The following is a 6,945-nucleotide window of genomic DNA, read 5'->3' as shown; positions in this document are numbered from 1 at the left end:
GAGAGCAAATGTTTTGAGAATGATGAGGGCAATGAATGTACAAATGCGCTTCACACAATTGATGTATGTATGGATTGTGATAAGAGTTGTATGAGCCCCAAATAAAACGATTAAAAAAAAAAGTTACAGTCTTGGAAATTCATCGGGGCAGTTGGACATTGTCCTATAGAGTCACTATAGTGGGGATCGGCTCAGTGACAGTGAGGTTTTTGGGGTCGACTGGTCTCTGGGTTAGGTAGGGAGCCCGGCATCTGGGATACGGAGGTCTTAATACCACTGCACTTTTCTTTCTGAAAACATTTGTCCTGCTGAACTCAGCATCTTTTACTGTGAGAGGGGCAGGAATTCCTTTACTGTTATTATTTTAAAATAACACACCGAACCCTATGTTTTGGATCCCTTCCTTCTTGCTCACATATTAGCCCAAAGTATGGTCCGGTGTTCAGAATCCAGACCCTTCTACCATTGCGCCTTCTCCTGTTTCAGAAGACAAGTTTCCAGGAAGCACCGGGCAGGCTCAGCCTTGGCTTCTTTTCACAGGCGGGGGAGGGGACGTGGGGCAGTAGGGCGGGAATGGAATGGGGAGGATGGAGGGGTGATTCTGACATGTCATTGCACAGGTGACTTGTTTTAGGCAAACAGGACAGAAAGGAAGACTGGCAAGGAGTTTGAATTGTTTTTGGAGCAGGCAGCTACAGTTGTACTTAAAAAAATGAAATGAAATGAAAAGTTTCCCTTTTGATTCTTATTGCTGGTTGTGTAATGGGCTCTCACCATGGGGTCAGCAGTTCGAACCCGCCAGCTGCTCCTGAGGGGGGGCAGGGGTGGGGTGGCTGGGAATGATGAGGCATTCTGCTTCAGGAAAGATTGCCAGCCTTGGAAACCCACAGGGGCAGTACGTCTGTTCTGCCCTGTAGGGTCACTTTCAGTTGGACTCTCCTCCCTGTCAGGGAGTTTGGCTGGTTTTGGAACCGTCAGGTCAAAGGGTTAAAGTCACCATGTGCTCCTGGGGAGAAAGATGAGGCTGTCGGACCTTGGAAAGATTTACAGCCTTGAAAACCCTATCGAGCTGTGGTTCTCAACCTTGCTGATACAGCGACCCTTTCATCCAGTTCCTCATGTGGTGGGGACCCCAACCATAACATTATTGTCGCTGCTACTTCATCACTGTCATTTTGCTACTGTTATGAATCGGGCGACCCCTGTGAAAGGGTCGTTTGACCCCCAAAGGGGTCTCGATCCACAGGTTGAGAACAGCTGCTATAGAGGGTCTCTGAGTCCGAATTGGCTGGAGGGCAGTAGGTTTGGCCTGGGGTGGGAATGCAGTGGTGTTTTAAATTGGCGTTTCTAGTTTTAACTGTCTGCTGAAGACACTGATCTGTGGCCAGTTCGCACGGCCCGTTTCTTCTTCCTCTGTCCCATGTCTCTGCTGCCTTTGCGCTATTTATTTGTTGACTCACATATTCTTTTTAAACCGTCGTCCCAGGACCTACTATGTGCTGTTACAAAGCTCGACTTGTGAGAAGAGCAAGAGGTGGCGAGAGGTGCAGATCAGGTTGGCTTTGCAACAGAAAAAGTCCTAAACTAGGAAAGATTCCCCAGATAATATCATTGGTGTCTGCTTGGCTGCTAAGCAAAAGGTTAACGGTTCAAATTCACTTGATGGTGCCTGGCAAGCAAGGCCTGGTGATCTACTCGATGGCAGCGAGTGAGAGCACAAGGGAATGTTCCAGGGAGTCGTATCCACTTTCCCCCTCAGTACATTCCACTGGATCGATATCAGCACACACAACACACACGTTCAGAGGTGGGTTCTTCTTGAATTTAGCTTGCTTCTTGCCTTGCTGAGTTTGGACAAGGGCAGGAGAAGCTAATGGTCTCCCATTTCTAGCTAGGGTTGACCTCTCTCTCTACCTGTTCTGAGCAGGGTAGGGACACTAGCTATATGCATCACCTGGGTTGCATGATAAACCTGATACAAAGTGCGATTGCAATCCTGTAAGGACCGGGAGGCGTGGATTTTACAGATGACCGGCCACGGAGGTGAGCTAGGGTGGCATTTGCCAGGCGCTTCCTCACATGCTGTGTTTAGGCGAGTATTTTAGGCTGTTTGGGAGAGGCAGCCAGGAAGGTTTCCTCTGAGGAGATGGACAACAAATAAGGCCCCGACTGGAATGTGCTCCAGGCACTCAGATGATTCAAAGGGTGAGATCATAAAATGACAGAGTCTAAAGCAGGGATGGGAACGTCCAGCCCCTGGCCTGTGAGGCCTGAGAAATCATCCCCGCTAGCTCGTATCACACGTCTCACCAAAGGGGAGCATTCCCAGCTGTCACATGAGGGGTACGTTAGTGACATGTCGGACCAAACATGTCGTTGTGTACTACCATAGACTTGTCTTTTGCTCTCTTGACTGCTGCTTCCAAGAGCGATGATGGTGCACCCAAGGAAGACAAACTTCAGTTCCGACCCATAGTGACCTTATGCACAACAGAGCGAAGCCTGCTGTGCCATCCTCACCAGGGTTCCTGCCCCTGAGCCCATAGATGCAGCCGTGGTGTCCGTCCATCTCCTTGAGGGCCTTCCTCTTTGTCACCGCCCCTCCACTGCACCAAGCATGATGTCCTTCTTAAAGACAGGCCCCTCCTGGCAACATAGCCAAAGGCCATAAGTCTCGCCATCCCTGCCTCTAAGGAGGCAGTATTTCTCTGGTTGTATTTCTTCCAAGACAGGTGGGTCTGTCCTTTAAGCCGTCTGTGGTACTTTCAATATTTTTCTCCAAGCACCACAATTGAAGCTCATCACTTCTCCGCTCTTCATTAGTCATCGTCCAACTTTCATATGCCTATGAGGTAATTAAAACACCATGGCTTGGATCAGGCATACTTTCAGTTCTCAAAGTAACCTCCTTGCTTTTCAACACTTTAAAGAAGTCTTGTGCAGCAGATTTACCTAATGCAATTTGTCTTTTGATCTCTTTACTGCTGCTTCCACGAGCATTGATGGAGGATCCAAGCAAGACAAACGTCTTGACTACTTAACCGTTTTCTCCGTCTATCATTAAACTAGAACATGTGTCATTGTTCTCGTTGTGAGGATTTGGGTCTTCCTTAGTTGAGTTGTAATCCACACCGAAGACTACACTCTTTGGTCTTCATCAGCAATGCTTCCATTCCTCCTCACTTTCAGCAAACAAGGTGTGCCATCTGCATACCTTAGGTCGTTAATAAGTCTTCTTCCAAACCTAATGCCGTATTCTTCTTCATATAATGCAGCTTCTCTGATGGTTTGCTTAGCAAACACATGTAACACGTATGATGGGAGGTTGCAACCCTATTGCACACTTTTCCTGATTTTAAATCACACACATTCCTTTGTTCTGTTTGCACAACTGCCTCTTGATCCATGTACAAGTTTTCCATGAGCACAATGAAGGGTTCTGGAAGCCCCATTCTTCTCAGTTACCCATAGGATGTTATGACCTACACAGTCAAATGCCTTCGCATCGCCAGTGAAAGACAAGTAGACGTTTATCTGGTATTCCCTGCCTTTAGCCAAGATCCATCTGACATCCACAATGATATCCCTCGTTCCAAGTCCTTTTCTAAATCCAGCCTGAACCTCCGGCAGCTCCCTGTCAATGTCCTGCTGCAACCACTGTTGAATGATCTTCAGCAAAATGTTACTGACATGTGATGTTGCTTTATAATGTGAGCATACTGTTGGGTCCCCCTTCTTTGGAATGGGTACAAATATGGATCTCTTCCAGTCAGTTGACCAAGTAGCTGTCTCCCAAATTTCCTGGCGTAGATGCGTCCGTGCGTCACCAGCTTGTTGAAACATTTCCATTCCTGCAGCCTTGTCTTCCTCGCCTGCACTCAGAGCAGCTTGGACCGCTCCTCCAGTTCCATTGGTACTGACCGAAGATAGCAGGCGAATGTTTAAGTTGACACTTTTGTATGGCCAGTGAATGATGTTCTAAATACCCACGTGGCCCTTGGGGGTAAAAGAAAAAAAAGGTTCCCCACCTCTGATGTAAAGGAACCTGCAAATCTTAGGGTCAGTGCCCTATCTCTAGCTGGATCCCAAGGCCTGCTGTGTAAAACTACCCATCGATATGATGCCTTGAGGCAGCCCCCTCAAGTTCCCATGGCCTTCTGCAATAAAGAGTTTACCATTGTCAGAACTCCAAAGGCCCTCTATTACCTCCATTTCTTAAGGAGCCCTGGTGGTGTAGTGGAGTTGGCACCCCCCAGTCTCACCACAGGAGAAAGAGGAAGCTTCCTGTTCTTATAAAAAGTTACAACTTCAGAAACCCACAGGGGCAGTTTTAGCTTTGCCCCGTAAGGTGGCTGAGTCGGCATTGAATCAATGGCAACAAGTTTGTTTGTTTACTTTAAACTTTACTCTGGAGCTCTGGTGGTGCTGTAGGCTAAGCAGTCTGCTAACTGCAAGATGGATGGTTCAAACCCACTGGTGGCTACATGGTGGAAAAATGAGTCTCGTTGCTCCTGAAAAGATTGACCATCTCAGAAACCCACAAGGGCAGTTCTACTCTGATAGAGTATACTTGATGGCAGTTCGTTTAACTTCATTCAGAAATCCTTGAGTGGTGCAAATGCTTAACACGCTAGGCTGCTAACAGAAAGGTTGCACATTCGAATCTACCCTGGGATGCCTGGGAGAAAGCCCTGGGGATCATATTTTGCAAAAGCCAGCCCCTGAAACACCGATGGGGAGCACACAGTTCCCCTCTGACCGCGGCATGGAGGGAGGGCTCGCCCAGACCCTGAGCGTTTTGTTTTGTGTTCCCCCTTCGTTCATGACTTTCCACTCCGCCTTCAAAACCGCCCCGGAACGCGGTCGTCCGGTCTTCTTCTTGTGGCGTCTGTTCAGTTACTGCGGCCTCCCCGTGGCCTGTTTGTGAGTCCAAACTGCCCGTGGTTGTAGCCATCGATTCCCCCCAAAATCTGCCCTTTCCCATCGTGAACTTGGGAGTTCTTTATGGTCCCATGGGAACACCCCCCCCCCCAAGTTTAGCTCCTAAGCCTGACCCTAAAACCCAAACCCACTGCTGCCTCCAGTGGCCTCCAACTCAGTCTCCCACAGGACAGAGAACTGCCCCCAAGGGTTTCCGGGCTGCCGATCCTTATGGGAGCAGACAGCTGTATCTGCCTCCCCTTGGAGCAGCTGGTGGATTTGAACCACCAACCTTGGGCTTAGCAGCTGGGTCCTTGTACCACCTCACCACCAGGGCTCCTTCTAAACGTGAGGCCCGGACTGTATGTTGAAATCTGGTGGAGGTTGTGTGCCAGGATACCTGGCCAGGAGCTTTCTCCAGGCAGAGCAACAAGCCGTTAAAACGCACTTCGAGGGCGGGAGCCAGCAGCTTTCCACCAAGGGTGGCTTCAAGGGAGGGTCTCGTGTGTGCTCTGGTGATTGCTGTCCCCGCCAGACACAGAGGGCTCTGTAGTGGTTGTGCATGGGGCTACTAACCGCAAGGTCAGCAGTTCGAAACCACCAGCTACTTCTCGGGAGGAAGATGGAGCTTTCTACTCCCCTAAAGAGTGACAGTCTCAGAAACTCACGGGGGCCGTTCTCCCCTGCCCTCCGGGGTGGTTGTGAGTGGGCATCAACTCTATGGCAGGGAGCTGTTCTTGAGTTTAGTTTCCTGGAGAGATGCATACTTGTTAGCAAGAGCTGGACGCCTCGTGGGGATGGCAGTGCAGCGGTTTGCACACAACCCAATCCGACTCATAGCGACCCTAGAGGGCTTCTGAGAATGCCGATCTTGACAGGAACGGACAGCATGAACTTCCTCCTGAGTGAGTTTGAACCACTGACCTTGAAGTTATCTGCCCAACACTTAACCCACGCACTGCTAGAGCGCCTTAAGTATTTACAGGTTACTTGAACTCTATGTTCAAGGGGCCCTGGTGGCATAGTGGGCTGGGCGCTGGGCTGCAGCCCCACCAGCTTCTCTTCAAGAGACAGAGGCTGCTGTCTGCTGCTGTCAAGATTTAAAAGCTCAGAACCCAAAGGGGTGGTTCTCCCCGGTCCATACAGTCCTTACGCACCGAATGGGCTGTGGTGGGCGGCGTTGGCTCGGGCAGTCCCTGACACATTCGGTGTGCTTTGCCAACGTCCTCATTCAGAGGCCTCTGTGCGTTTTTTGGTCTTCCTGATTCGTGGTCTGGCTTCCGCGTGCATACAAGGTGATGGGTAATACCATGCACCTTCAAGGTGACACCACTTCAAAGGGCAACACTGTGAAAGAGACCTAGTGCAGCAGATTTTCCCAGTGCACATGGCGTTTGATCCCCTCACTGCTGCTTGCACGGCCATTGATGGCGGATCCTCGTCAAAGGGAATCTTTGACAACTTCAGTCTTTCCTGTTTAGCGTGGTGCCACTTATGGGCCCAATGGGAGGAATTTTTACCCCCCTAAAGTGTTTTCGTGTTCACGGTTCTTTCTAAACAACAGCCTTCAGTGGAGGATATCTTCACGACGAAGCCCAAGTGCTTTCCAAGTGTCAATTCACTTGCACTTTCCTCATGAGTCTTCCAGGGTCTTTAGTGAGCGTGCAATGGTCAGGAGAGCATGTCCCCCCATTTCCATGCATGGAGCTGGGACAGCCTCCATGGGCACATTGTAAGATTTCTCAGCTCTTACTTATCGTTTGGGTTTTTGGCTCATGAAATACATACATACACACATATATGCACATATACATACATATACATATATTGCTGTCTGTGTTGGGTTCTCTACAGAAACAAAACCAGTGTTGCTTGTATATGTGTCTGAGGAAGATATTTATGCCAATGAATGGCTTGCACAGTTGTAGACACAGGTTAAATCCAGTCTGGTTCAAGCTAGAGTAGTCCACTGACAGTTCCTGGGGTCGGCGGATAACACAACAGGAGACTGAGGAACCAGACCAG

This window comes from Echinops telfairi, unplaced genomic scaffold, assembly GCF_000313985.2.
Source record: "Echinops telfairi isolate 266 unplaced genomic scaffold, ASM31398v2 ScPeMD7_2565;HRSCAF=3150, whole genome shotgun sequence".
NCBI lineage: Eukaryota > Metazoa > Chordata > Mammalia > Afrosoricida > Tenrecidae > Echinops > Echinops telfairi.
This window is presented reverse-complemented; position numbering follows the sequence as displayed.